We start from the raw sequence: 15,040 nt of genomic DNA on the forward strand, positions 1-15,040 counted from the left end.
GAACGTTGTATGAGTGCCAGATCGACCACCTAGGAGTCAATGAAACCATCCCTAGAGTCAGTCAGTCCTGGTTGGTTGCTTGAAGTCTGTCACACCTTTTGTTTTTGTTTGGGGGCCACACCTAGCAGTTCTCAGGAATCACTCCTGGCAATACTCAGGAGACCGTATGAGGGGACAGGGCTGGGGGATCAAACCCAGGCTGGCAACCTGTAAGGCAAGCACCCTGCCTACTGTGCTGTCTTTCCAGCCCCTCTTGTTTCTTTCTTGACTCAAGATCCAGTTGAAATGACTAGCGCATGAGGGGAAAATGCTGTAACAGAAATGAATGTCGCTCATCAGATCACCCAAAGCGAGGTTGCTTGTTTGCTGCCCGGCTAACTCTTGCTCATCTTCGTTTCCCTGCTTTAATAAAAAGCCTTCCCAAGTCTTTCTTCCTAAATAAACCCCACACCCCACACCCCTACACCCCAGGGTATTTGCAGATCAAAGAGTTTGGTACTCTGGGAACAGAGGGGGTCACTCCCCTCCTGGTGATTCTCAGCCAGTTGGGCTGGCAGCTTAAGTGCCAGGGGTCTAGAGGGTTGTCAGTCCTACAGGGATACACCTGGAGGTTAGGTGACATCAGGGTCCAACCCAGGTTGGAGTGTGCAAGGTCTGTGTCCTTATCCTTGTGCTGTCTCCCGGCTGCCCAAAGTGTCCCTTTATCTTCCATATTCCCGATTTGCTTTTCAAAGCAGATTACTACAGGGTGAAACCCAGGGCTCCCACACGTAAGACCAATGTGTCAGCGAGCCACTGCCTGGCCCTCTGGTTCTTGGCTGTCACTCTTGAGGCTGTCAGATCCTTTCTGTCGGACATAGTGAGCCCCATACGGAGTGGGTAGAGTAGGGCACCAGTGTCCGGGAAGACGCTGTCCAATGAATGAGTTGACTCCTCACTTTATAAACTGTTCAGCCCGAGAGCCGTGGTTACATCCTCTTAGCACTCCATACCGCCCTTCTCCCTTCCGTCTTCCTTTACCTCCTCTGTGTTCAGTTCTTTCTGTTGAAGAACTTATTTCACCTATCCCAAGGTCGGTAGTTTTCATTCTTCCCTCTTTTGGCAGTTAGGGATCGCATTAGCCTCTTGAAAACTTTGCTTTCTCCCCAGTGCTAATCCTGCCACTTCCCATTCTGGGTTTGACCTGTGCCTTTGACTTTGAAACCGGGACAACACCAGGGGTGCTTTATTTGGGAAGCCACAGGAGTCTAGCCTGGTTCTTCGATTCTATGTCTTTCCTGACTCCGAAACACCCCCTCCTACCTCCCTACCAAGTGATGGTGCTCAGGGATGCTCTTCAAGGTCACCAAAGTCAAAGTAAGCTGCTATTGTTGACCCAGGAAAGGGCGGATTCTGTGTTAAAGAACATGCAGCAGTGGGGGGTGAGGGGTTGGGGGGAATCCCAAAATCAAGGTGTGGAAATCTTAACCATTGGGAGATGACGAGATGAATAGGCCTTTTCTTTAAAGGCAACAAACAAAAATGTCCTGCAATGTGGACGTGTGTGTGTGTGTGTGTGTGTGTGTGTGTGTGTGCGCGCGTGCGCATCAGCCCCAATGAACAGAAATGGCACACAGCCAAGGAGAAATTTTCACAGTTCCACGAACAGCCCTGCACTCAGCTCTGCAAACCAGCAGTCTGGGGAGCGCTGTGCAGGGACCGAGTAGCGACGGGCCTGCACATGCCTCTCCATTTCCCTCTCCCATCCCTGCTCCAGGCCTTCCTTGGCTTGCTCCTGGAGAGAACAGACGTCTCCCGTTCTGGCCCCCTGCTGCCCTGGACCCCTCCGTGGAAAGGGAGTTGGAGCTCAGAGGCCCATCCAGGCCCTTGGACCTTTGGGTCCCCTGAGGGGCTGGTGGGTAGTTGGTGCCCAGCCAGGGTCAGCCTGTGTGTGCTGGCTCAGGGCTTACCAACAGGCTGCTTCTGACCACTAACAGCGCTGTTGATACTCTTGGCGCTCTCGCAGAGTGGAGAGTCTAAATGGCACATGTTGAGTCTGTGTGGCAAATTTGCATCTCCCCTGGGTTGTGTCTGAAGTCCCCTGGGATTTGCTGCAAGGTGGGGAGGCTGTCTGGGACAGGTGTGTACATGGAGGCGGCGGGATGGCAGGAGAAATGAGGCCCGCTGTGCCGTGCTGCGTCTACTTCGGCAAGAGCAAAAATATTGAAAAAATAATTTTATTTTATGTTTTAGAAAGAGGGCACCGGATCCAGGGGTCTACCCCACCCACCCTGCGGCTGTGGGTAATGGATGATTAGTTTGCTGGTGCATTGATCTCTCCCCTTTGCTTCCTTTCTGTTCCCATGCTAGGTGTTGTCACTGCACCGTGAGAGGTGGCGAGAAGGCGTCTGAGCCCAAGAGCACTGCAGCTTCTTGTGGGGAGTCTCCATGGTGAAGGACAGGCCGGAGCTTCCTGCGGACCGTGCACAGTGAATGTTGTAAGTTAACAAGCGCCACATCTGTCCTGGCTTGCCTTGGGCGGACTCGTGAGTCATCGGCTGTAACGGAACCAGGGTGATGAAGGGGTATTAGCATGAGCTCTAGGTGATCATCCAATTAATTTCTTTTTTTAGGGGAGAGGCTCTGTTTTTATTTGCCAGGGACTCGCCTTTCTCTCCGCTTCTGTGGGGTGCTGCTCATTATCTCCTTCTGGAATAAAAGAGTGGAATAGAGAGATTCTTTGCTGTCGGAACGCCCTTGCTCCTGGTACAGTTAAATCGGTTCCCAGTTAGAGCAGCCTCTTGAACCGGGACGGGTGCGAAGCTTTGAGGTTGGTAGGTAGGGGGCGGTCGGGGTGGGGAGAGGAATAAAATCCTCCTGCTTGAGGGTGAGAGATACGAATTTCCATCCAACTTTTCCCAACATGAAATTTTTTGTTAGAGATAATATTTTTTTTCCTGGCTCTCCAAAAGCTGAGGAGTGGAACTGTTCCGGGTGCTTCTCATTCAAAGCTGGTCGAGGTGCTGTGTTTGTTTTGTTTTTTCATCGGATTAGCTCTGGGGGTGAGTTTGAGGTTAGCCAAGCTATTTCCACATGTCAGTGACTCGTCACCTTTCAAAGGACGGGTAGTGTCCTAGAATCGAAGGATTGTCACGGAACTTGTCCACCACAAAATATGGGGGTCCCCTAGTCTGCTACTTTCTGGAGATTTTGTCCCATGCAAGACTGTCATACATGTACACACAAAAGGTAGGTGTTTGACCCAGGAGAAAATAGGTAGAAGGCACCAGAGCTGGCCTATGAACATATGATTTCCAGATTTTAGCAAATGAAGGTCGTATGTGTCATGCATGTGTACTTATATATCCATACTTCATATGTTATACATCTGTGTCTTATACGTTATATATATATATATATCAGCTTAGGTTCGCATGTATTTGTACATAAATAACTTAGTATATCTATGTAATTTTTCAACTTCTTAATAATTTAGTCAGAAAACTCTTCTGGGTATTAGTTACCAATTTTTTTCTACTTGGGTTAAAGATATTTTAGCAAATACAAAAGAAGCAGACACATGGAAAAGAGAAATTGCCAGTAGTTTTTTAAAAAAAAAAAATGTACAGTTTTCCAAAATGTTTGATTTCATATTTGCAATAAAATATGCATATGTAGTTCTATGGCAGATGTGAATACTCATGCATATTAAAATAAGTTTGTTCGATACAAAAATCTCCCAATGCCACAAAGTAATAACGGGTAATGTTGGTACCTGAAGTGGTTTCTGTTCTTACCTGTGATCACATTGGCGCTCGTGGAAAGCACACAGTTCCCAAGTCAGCCAGTGGAATTCTAACCTAATAGAGGCCAAGTAAGCCAAAACCCTGGGCAAGCCCCGCCCTTCCGGAAGTGCCACTTTGCAAGTCAAAATATTGTCAGTGTTGCTGAGTCATTGAGAGTCAGTTGTTTGCTTGGGAATCTCCAGAAGGTAGTACGGTGCGTGAATTCAGATTCACTTGAAAACTTCTCATATTGTGAAAGTTTGCTTTACTGCTGAGGAAAAATCAGGCCCCCTTAGATTGGAGTGCCACTGTAACAGGATGTTTTACTAGAAATTATTCCCCTATCAGGTGGTTATTAGAAGACTCTTCTAGGCATTTTCTTTCTTTAAAGCGTTTTTTTTTAAAGCGTTTTTTTTTTTTTATGCAAGAAAACAAGGGTTTCATGGAAAAGTGCTTTAAGCTTCAGGTCACAGTAAAATGAGCGATGCAGCTACTATAATAAGAGTAGCTTTTGATCCGAATTGGATGGTGTTCTGTTAAAAAAGAAAAGAAAAAGAAATTGCTTTCAAACTGCTCCTGTGCTCGTGTCAACCTCAAAAACTCAGTAATGGTTTTTAAAAAAAAAATTCTGAGGTACAAACTTTTAAGATGTCACATAGCCAACTTAATTTTGAAATTCCTTTGTGCGTGGAGTGGGTTCTGAGAGAGCAAGAAAATACTAAATTCTAATGAACTTCTTTGGTGCTAAGAACTTTCTCTTCCAAATTGCATTTGATTGAGGGGGTGGGTGGGATATTCCAAGTTTTCTTAGTAAATTTTGAAGTGAGTAATCCTTCACTGTCTTGGTGCGTTTTTACAAGACTTGGGTTATATTTTCTCAGTACTTGGGGAGCCAGGGGTGGGGGGTGGGGGTGGTCCTGAGGTCCAGGGCCTGTATTCCATGGTCTCCAGGAAGTCTTGGAGTGTGAGACAGGACATTTGAGTAATCATCCTAGCAGCCATGGGGGTCGGTGGTTTGCATCCTCAGGCACCCCTGCAAACTGCACCCCGATACGGGACCTCACAGGACTCCTCTCACACATTTCCACTCCACTGGGGCGGCCTGCACCTCCGTTTTAAACATGCACTTTGCTCCAGAAGTATCTGAGTGGCTCTCCAGTTTGATGGCTTGTACACAAAAGGAATGACAACGAAAACTGGTCTAACAATTATAGGGGATCTCCACACTCAAATGTTTCGGAGTAAGTCAGGAAGGATGTTCTCCGTTTCTCTCCCCAGCTCCTCCACTCTCTCACGTGGGTCTTCTCAAGAGAAGACTCCCTTCCCCTCACCTTAGTACCCCCTCATAGTACTTCCCTCCCATAGTACCCCCACCCCTCCTTGCTTTGCATGATATTACAGTTAACTGGCAGGCCCTGAAAGGGGGACTCTAAATCCTTATAAGTCATTTTTCTTTTTTCTTTTCTTTTCTTTTTCCTCCTTCTCCTCCTTCTTTCTTCTTCTCCTTCTTCTTCTCCTTCTTCTTTTTCTTCTTCTTCTTCTTCTTCTTCTTCTTCTTCTTCTTCTTCTTCTTCTTCTTCTTCTTCTTCTTCTTCTTCTTCTTCTTTTTCTTCTTCTTCTTCTTCTTCTCCTCCTCCTCCTCCTCCTCCTCCTCCTCCTCCTCCTTCTTCTCCTCCTTCTCCTTCTCCTTCTTCTCCTCCTTCTCATTCTTCTCCTCCTCCTTCTTCTCCTCCTCCTCCTCATCCTTCTTCTTCTTCTTCTTGTCCCATCCTGCAGGACTCGGTCAACATGGGTAACCGGGAGAGGGTGAAAAGGAGACAGATGCAAGGAGAGAGACAGACACAGAAAGACACTAGAATGGGAGCAAGCTCCAACTTTATTTCTCTTAAGCTAGTCTTTTATAATTGACGATATGAGGAAGTGGGCAGAATGGGAGAATAGCAAAGAATACAAACATTTAACGAAACTGTATGTGGGCCCTGGTGGCAGTTTCTCTGGGCATTTTTCTGCAACCTTTCCCAAGAAGTGGTTGTTCCTAGTTACAGGTCAGTTTGTACTAACATATTGGTTCCCAGGCATTAGTTTCTGGCCGTTCCCAGGCATGGGTTTCTGGCTGTTCCCAGGCATTGGTTCCCGGCAGGTGGGCACGTGGTGCGCACGTGTTGGGCACGTGGTGGCCACTGCAGGGCACGTGTAGTGCACATGTAGTGCATGTGTAGGGCACGTGGCGGGCACGTGCAGGGCACGTGGTGGGCACTTGCTGGGCACGTGCTGGGAACGTGTGGTGCACATGTGGTGGGCACGGGGTGGGCACGGGGTGGGCACGTGGTGGGCACTTGCTGGGCAGGGGGTGCACACAGGGTGGGCACGTGGTGGGCACTTGCTGGGCAGGGGGTGTGCACAGGGTGTGCACGTGGTGGGCACGTGGTAGGCACATGTAGGGCACGTGCTGGGCACGTGGTGAACATGTGCTGGGCACATGTTGGGAACGTGGTGGGCACGTTTTGGGCACGTGCTGTGCACGTGGCCGTCACGTGGTGGGCACTTGGTGCGCATGTGGTGGGCACGTGTTTGGCACTTGGTAGGCACGTGCTCGGCACGTGGTGCGCACGTTATGGGCACGTGCTTGGAACATGTTGTTCCTAGTTATAGTTCAGTTTGTACTGACATATTGGTTCCCAGGCATAAGTTTGTGGCCGTTCCCAAGCATGGGTTTCTGGCTCTTCCCAGGCATTTGTTCCAGGCATCTTCTTCTTTTCCTTCTCCTTCTCCTTCTCCTTTTCCTCTTCCTCCTCCTCCTCCTCCTTCTCCCTCTCTTTCTTCTTGTCTTCTTCTCCTCCTCCTCCTCCTCTTCCTCCTCCCCCTCAATGTCTGACATTCCTATGTCTTAAGGTAAATGCCTGGGAGCAGTGTTACTAGCTAGATCCTTGGGATGTCCCGGGAAGTTTTTATTATATTTATAATTTTCTAGAGCCTCCCAAGCAGTGCTCAGGGGGACTGGAAGCCACTTTCAACCATCCTTGGCCCAGTGGGTCCACCGTTCAGTCCTCAGGCCCTGTGGGGCTGGGAAACATGTAAATGTTTTCCACGACTCTCCAGACCATTGAAATTTGCTTTCCTAAAAGCTGCTCAACTTCCACACTCACATGTTTCATAGTAGTACCTAAGTTAGGAAGCGTGTTCTCTAGTTCTCCCCCAAGCTCCTCCACTCTCTCACATGGGCCTTCTCAAGAGCAGGCTCCCTCCTTCTTTCACCTGTATCCCATAGTACCCCCATCCCTCCCTGTCCTCTGGCCGAACCTTTTTTCCCATAGTAAACACCTAACCACTTACCTCTGTCATCGGTCATCAGCTGTCTCTCTAACTAGAGTCAGCTCTGTGAAAGCAGGGAGAAGGAGGAAGAGGAGAAGGAGGAAGAGGAGGAGGAGGAAGTGGAGGAGGAGGAGGAGGGGGAGAAAGAGGAGTAGGATGAGAAATAAGATGGTCATTATTTTGGAGTGACCCACAGCACCTGGGTCACCAGAGCTTTGATACTGGTGAACGCTCAGTAAATTCTGGTTGAGTGAATGTCTAGAAGGATGATGTAAAAGTTTGCCTGGGCTTCTCATGCATGGACCATTACTAATAAACACGGTTCTGATGAAAGATGCTTGAGTCTGATAGTATTTTGACAGACTAGGAGCCAGTATTGAGAAGCATTGCTTTTTCTTAGAAGCTGATGCTAAATATCTGCGATGTGTCGATGTAACTGTGGGCAAAGGAGCCCATTTATAAAACACGCCCGCAGTAAATACGCACCGAATCTGTTTCTTCTCCTCTCCCAGGAGGGGCGTTTGCTTCCTTGGTAGCTGGTTCACAGCCTTGGAGGTCTGTGGGTGGTGCCGGTTTTGTCTCTTACGATCAATCACACTGTTTTATTGCCGTTTATATTTACGCTTTCTCCCAAAGTGGGAGCCGGGCTTGAAGTGTGGATTTATTGAGAGACTCGTCTCTGCTGAGCAGCTTAGCTTCGTCGTTTTCTCCTCAATTTAGTATGAAGAGAGCGGGTGCTTGGACAAACCGAGTCCTAATGCCTTGGTGGGCTGAGAAGGGAAGTTCCCGGTACTTTCCTGGGGAACCTCATCCTCTTGCAGGAGAACAAGAGGCTTCCTGAGTTTTGTGGGTCCCTTGACTCGCCCTTTTCATAATAGCCGCGCAGAGTGCCAGAGAAAATTCTGAGGAAGAAATGGAAACACTAAAATAAATACCTCTGCGCCTCTTTAGACAGCATTACGCGGTCTTTATACACTTTGAAAAATGGGAGCTGAATTTCTAGTCTCCGGAGGGAAAGAATTACACCTCTACACTCTAATAAGAGCGATTTGGGAATTTCCCTCGGTGTCTATCAACTTGTACTCTGTAGTTTTGCCATCTATGATAGCAAATTCTCGATAATGATCCTGAAATAGAATCGAAGCCAGTCGGGGCGGTCAGAGGGGGAAGGAGCAGTTTTAACTGTGAGACAAACGAAGTGGAAAAGATGCTTTTCTCTGTTTCTTTGTCAGGGCCCCGAGAATAGGCCCTTGTGGCTACAGGGCAAAGAGCTGCCCTGGAGAACCATCTGTGCGGGAATCTGGGTGTTCCCCGGGTGATTTCGAGTCTAGGATTTTCTGTTTTCCCCATTCTTCTTGTTTCCTCCCGTCGCTTTTCGGGGGAGAGCCCAGAGATTCCTCTCTTGCCCCGTTGGTTGCCTTTTGCCCGGGTCGCTGTCTCTGAGGCTGTCGTCAGCAAGACTTGCTGAGTTCCTCGGCCGAGCGCATCACAAGCTTGGCACACCCCTCCGAGTCCTCCTGCCCGAGGACTCAGCTGCCTGCTCTCAGCATCTCAGTGGAGGCGGGGACAGACAGAACACCCAGGAGTTGTGCCGGGGAACCAGTTTACACATTTCTATGATACTCCTGTTCCGTGGCGACAGAGAAAGCACCCCCAGCTGGCCAGGCTGCTCTCTCCACGGAGTGGTGCTGAGATCAGGGCGTGCGTGTCCCATTGTAAGTGATGATTCATTACACACATCATGGTTATTCAAATGCTGTAGGGCCGAGGAGATGTCTCGAAGGGCTGGGGCACGTGCTGTGCATGAGGGAGACCCAAGTTCCATCCCTGGGACCAGAAGGGCACCTCCACCTGTCGCTCCCCAAAATAAAATAAAAATCCCAGGGTGCAGTGATGAGGGGTTATATCTTCTGCAATTCTCAGATGTTGTTACTCAAGATCAGCACTGGAGGAAGGACATGATCAGGGCAGGCAAGTGGCCAGCCGGAAATGATGGGTAGGTCTGCTTAGAGTTGGCAGGCCAGGGAGAGAAGATGAACCGACCTCTTGATTAAACTGCGCCTGCATCTGAGTGGATGAAAGCCTGGAGTCTGCAATTTCTGTCTATCCGAAATGAGGCATTAGGAGCCACTCCGTAAGCATAGAGAGGGGCATGGGCCAGAGACACAGGATGGGGGTCAAGGTACCTGCCTTTGCATCCTGCCAACCGTAGTTGAATATGGTCATTCCAAGTCCAGAGCACCACACCAAGAGTAAGTCGAGAGCACAGCCAGATGTGACCCAAACCCCTCTTCCACCCGCCAAAAATAAGGGGAGGGGGGTGTTGTCCCGCCTGGGAACCATTATTCACTTGCTTTCCCTCGTGTTGTTGCTATTGGTGTACACACTGGGTCGTGGCACTGGTGCATTGAGCTGTGGTGCTCACATAACTTGGCTGCAGTGCTGACCAGGCTTCACTCACTGCATTTTTCTTTACAGTGTTTGCACCCATGCTCCCCGGAGGTCAAACTCCTGGTTGTGGCGCTCAAAGTTTTTGCTTGTTTGTTTGGGGAACTACATCCAGTGATGCTCAGGGACTACTCCTGGCCCTGCACTCAGGGACCACTGTGGCAGGCTCGGGGAATTGTATGGAGTCCAGGGATTGAATTTGGGTTGATCGTGTGCTAGGCAAGTGCCCTCTTCGTGTCGTATCACTGTGAGCCCTCAGCACTTTTTAGTTACTTGCACCCAATTGGCTGTGCAGCAGAAATCATGCACACAGGGGTGAGTCTGGGTGTCCCTGAGAGTACAGCCACCAGCCCCAGGCTCAGGGCATGTGGATGACACCAAGGACCAGGTTCAGCAGCCTCTGACTTGCAGGGCCGGCACTTTTGGGCACTAAACCCTCCCAGTTCCCATTGTCAGTCTCTATGCAGAAGCGGAGGCAAAACCAGCTAAAGAAATGTTGCCTCCTCATCCTAGTACGTTGCTCTCAGATGAACAGTGGGCAGCAAGCACACTTAGATGCAAGAGGGCACTTCTTGGTACCCACTGCACGTCACAGTGTCCCACAAAGACAGCACTGGGGACTAAAGGCAAGTGTAACTCTCCTGGAAAACAAGTATGAAGACAGAAATCAGCTAGTTCCCATGATGTCTGAGACACTAATATTTCTCATCACAGATCGTTTGTCACAGAGCAAGTCTTAACACATGATCCTTTGATGATTTTCATTTCTCTAAAACATATTCTTAAATTGTTTTAATTTTTTTTTTTTACTTTTTAGGTCACACCTGGCATTGCACAGGGGTTACTCCTGGCTTTGCACTCAGGAATTACTCCTGGCAGTGCTCAGGGGGCCATATGGGATGTTGGGATTCGGACCCGGGTTGGCCGCGTGCAAGGCAAATGCCCTACCCTCTGTGCTATCATTCCAGCTCCTCTAAAACATTTTCTTTCGCCTTTGCTCTGTAACAAAACATGGAGGCACAAGTTGAAGCAAATAACATTGCTTTGTTGTCGAACTCAAGAAATCTGTTGATTCTGATCAGGAAATGAATTAATGCTTGGGATTTATGGGGTTTTTTTAAAGACATAGAAAGAGAATTTGCTTCCTTTAATTCCCCTAGTTTTCACTTTTGCAAAACAATCATTTTTTTAGACCATAAAATCATTTAACTACCCCCTCAGCATACATTCCTTTCAATTTCCAGGGGGTAGCTATGGAATAAATTATTGCTAAGTAGAATCTTAGATGGAAAGGATTAATCCATCTTTTCTAAATCCTGTGGATTATGCTTAATCTTCCGCAGACACATGAATGCGTATGTTACATGATTTACACGATTCAGAAAAAGTGATTTTCAACAAGCATAAAATTGGGGAGTGGGATGGGGAGAGGAGCAGCAGCAGTTTGAAATATGCTGGAGGAAGTGAGTTCTTTAGTTATTTTTTTTTTCTCGTTTGAGCTTCAGTTTTGAAACAACTTCCTTAAGTTGAAGGGTGCTCAATGGAAATCTTAAGGGAGTTCAGTGACAACCTTCTCAGGAGTCTTTCAGTTCCAAACTCAGGCCAAGTTCATGTTATCGTGCCGTGTAGACTCTGAGCCACCTTCTTCCCTTGGACTCCAGATGACTCTCCTCCAGTCCCTGGGTCATACTCCTGTCTGAGTGTCTAGCCAGTCCCCGTGGCCCTCTCCTGTCTGAGTGTCTGGCCCAGGAGGGGGGGACATTGCATGGATTTGCCATTGGGGGGGCAGAGATCCCTGCAAAGAACCCCAAATGAGACTGGGCTCCCTTACCTCTTTCCATCTACCCAAAAACCCTCGATAGGACCACTGGACACCATCCTTTGTGCCCCCTTGGAAATTAAAATGTTCACGTTTCAATCCTTTTCTACAACTTCTATTAGGTTTCTCTCCACTTCCTTTTTTTTCTCCCCCTGGAGTCTTTGTAGCTTGCATAGAACTGAAAAAAAAAAATTGTGATGCGTTCAGGGCTAAGAAACAAAATGTTTTGGGACCACACCTGGTTGTGCTCAGGACTTACCCCAGTCTCTGTGCTCAGGGATAACTCCTGGCAAGGCTCAGGGGATGCTGAGCACACGTGTGTGATGCAGGGAGTGAACCCTGGTCAGCCAGGCGAGTGCTTGACTTGCTCTACTATTTCTCTAGCCCAAAAAATGCAAAATTTTGATAGGAAGTATCGATGCCTGGGAGTCTTACACTCTGCTACCGATTAAATTGCCCTGTAGTTCAGAGAGGACGGGGATTGTTCTCTTCTCCCAGAGCAAGCCCTAGTTTTCTTGTCTTCATTGTCTCTTCTCCTTTGTTCTGGAAGAAAGAGGGGCTGGGGATTCGGATGCGAGTGTTCGGAACGGGAGCAAACAGCTATTATTTGTACCAACGAAATTTTTCCCTTCCTTTTGGCAACCTCAGTCGCTCTTCCAATTTCTGACTTTTATGCCTTGGCTTATATGAACGAACAAGTGCTTCAAGGAGATTTCAATATTAAATAAACCAGTTCCCATTGGTGATGGCCTCTGTCTCTTAGCTCGCATGATTCAGAACGCAGTCACTCAGTCTCTATCTTAAGTGAGCTTTTCGCTCCCTTTCTGTCTCCCCCACATCAAGCCCAAGTGTAGATTAAAGGTTAATATGTCAGCATGAGCGCTCTCCCCTGGGATGGTATGCTCTCACTCCCCTTTCGTGGAGCAGATTAGCTGCCAGTCGGTGCCTTGGTGTAGTCGTCTGAGTTTGCAAGCCAGGTTCCCAGCGCTGCTGGTGATCTATTTCTGTGCCCCAGTGCTGACGCCAGTTGTCCTAGCAACCTGCTGGCTGCCACTTCCCTACATGCAAGCAAGGGAGAGGCCATGGAAAAGGGAGGACGGGGTGGCACCAGGGGTCAGAAGGAACCTGGCAGTCTCCTTGCTCCAAGAGGATTTTCCATATCCTTCATCTGGGCATGCCTTCAGGAAGAGGATGGTAGAACCATGGGCGCGTCACTTAAGAAGAGAGCAGGGAGAATTACCAGCAAGGTGATCCGTGGATGGTCTGGGTCAGATGTGGCCAACACCGGGCCACTAAGGTCAGGGATCTCAGAATAGTCGATGACATCATGGTTTGTTTTTTTAGTGACTTGAGTTCGTGTTCCAGATGTTTGTCGACCCTGGCATGCAGTTAGGAGCCTGGGCATGTGTTTGAGAGGCCCCGTCATTGGATGGAGGGAAGATGACAGAAAGTGCCTCCCCTGTGGCTTTGGACTCTGTTTCCTGGTCACAGGGTTGGCCTGACAGCAGTTCCGTGTAACCAAATCTGGTTTTCTGGCCTTTGGTCATTTATCCACATACCCAGCATCAAAAAGCAACAGTACTCACCTTGTTCTCTTCCTCTTCACTACTCTCCTTTTCCCTTTCTGTCCCATTGAACTAGCCAAAAATTGTTTTTTCACCTTTTCTTCTATGGAAGTCATGAGGATTATAGCTTTCCGTTTTCTTTTGCTTGGGAGCCATACCCAGTGATACACAGAGGTGACTCCTGGCTCTGCACTCAGGGATCACTCCTGGCAAGATTTGGCAACCACTTGGGTGCTGGGATTGAACCCGGGGCAGCCGTGTGCCATGCAGACACCTTACCCGCTGTACTATCTGACCCGTGAGAAGTCCCTAACAGTGTCTCTTAGAGTCCCTAACAGAGTTGACCTTGCCAAGAGCAAGACTACAATGGGTGGTTATTTGACATTGAATGATGATGCATCTTCATGAAGAGCCCCGCCAGTGATGGGCTGGCACATCCTCCTAGGAATTCCTCCTGTCTCGTGGGCACGTAGTTTCCAGGGCTTTTCTACCAAAAATGGACTTTTTGGTGGATTTCTTTGGAAACATTTTCAGGAGATGGAGAACAAGGGGATCTGAAGAAAGATATATCCCAGAGCATTTGAAACACGCAAATGGCATAAAGTTTATGCATTTCTTTTCATTCTCAAAGGACTCTTAGAGACGTCTTGTTATTTGTTTCAGGAATGACTACACTTATCTGAGGTTAATGATATGTGACTATGTCTTTAATGATGAGGAAGCCAGCGAGAAAATGCCTGAACATTCCATCACACATTATACACTCAGTGATTATTGCTTCCATCTTCTGTGCCTGCGATAGATATTGAAGGTCTAGGACAGGAATGAAGAGAAATAATTAGACAAAAGAGAAACTCCAGGGGCTGGAGCGATAGCACAGCGGGTAGGCTTTTTGCCTTGCACACGGCCAACCCGGGTTCAGTTCCCAGCATCCCATATGGTCCCCCGAGCACAGCCAGAGTAATTCCTGAGTGCAGAGCCAGGAGTAATCCTTGTGCATTGATGGGTGTGACCCCCCCCCCGAAAAAGAAAAGCAAAAAAATATAAGAGAGAAACTCCAAGTGCCAGAGAGACAGTACAGCAGGTGGGCACTTGCCTTGCCGAACTTCGATTCCTGACTTCTTTTGTGGTTACCACCAAGAGTGATCTCTGAGCACCCCCAAGGGTGCACCTCTGACACAGCCGAATGTAGCCTGAGGGGGGTTGTGGGATGCAGGGGAGTACCTTGTTTATGGTTTCAGAACACCTTATGTTTCCACAATGTTTCTTAAACAAATTAAATAAACTAATCAGTTTGGGCTAGAGCAATAGTACAGTAGGTAGGGTGCTTGCCTTGCACACAGCTGACTCAGATTAGATCCCTGGCACTCTAAACCCTTCCAGGAGTGAACCCTGAACCCAGAGCCAGGAGTAAGCCCTGAAATCTACCAGGTGTGACCCCAAATTTTTTTAATTAAAAAATAATAATTTTTTTAAAAAAATAAATTTTCAATAATAGATTTTTTGTCAAGTGAGTAGTATGTGCAACACGGATCATTATTTTTAAGTTTAATAATAGTTTAAATTGTAGAAGACACTGTGCTCCTAGAACAATACATTCTAAGTGAATTTTTTTTTAATTTATTTTATTGAATCACCAAGTGGAAAGTTACAAAGTTCTCAGGCTTATATCTCAGTTACACAATGCTCAAACACCCATCCCTTCACCAGTGTCCATATTCCACCACCAATAAAAACAGAAACAAAAGCAAAAACAAAACAAACAAACAAACAAACAAAAAACAGTATACATTCTAAGTGAATTTTGATACTATAAAGAAGTCAGGCTGTGAATCTCCCCACCAAGGTTATGTCATTTGTATTTTAGGGCTGGAGCGATAGCACAGTGATTGGGCGTTCGCCTTTCACGCAGCCAACCCGAGTTCGATTCCTCCGCCCCTCTCGGAGAGCCTGGCAAGCTACTGAGAGTATCCAGCCCGAGAGGCAGAGCCTGGCAAGCTACCCGTGCGTATTGGATATGCCAAAAACAGTAACAATAAGTCTCTCAATGAGAGATGTTACTGGTGACGAACAAATCGATGAGCAACGGGATGTAAAGACAAGATTTTAGTGCTCAGTGGTAAACACTCACC

General features: G+C 47.8%; 1 protein-coding gene across 10 annotated transcripts in view; it reads left to right on the top strand.

Annotated features, from left to right (window-relative positions):
- ATXN1 (ataxin 1) overlaps positions 1-15,040 on the top strand; it is a 454,093-nt gene that overhangs the window by 277,292 nt on the left and 161,761 nt on the right. For all 10 annotated transcript variants that reach the window (XM_055125681.1, XM_055125678.1, XM_055125684.1 and 7 more), the window contains one exon: positions 2,350-2,477. The gene's annotated coding sequence lies outside the window, so the exon portion shown is untranslated. The remainder of the gene's footprint in view (positions 1-2,349; positions 2,478-15,040) is intronic.

Source organism: Sorex araneus, chromosome 2 (assembly GCF_027595985.1).
Source record: "Sorex araneus isolate mSorAra2 chromosome 2, mSorAra2.pri, whole genome shotgun sequence".
Taxonomy (NCBI): domain Eukaryota; kingdom Metazoa; phylum Chordata; class Mammalia; order Eulipotyphla; family Soricidae; genus Sorex; species Sorex araneus.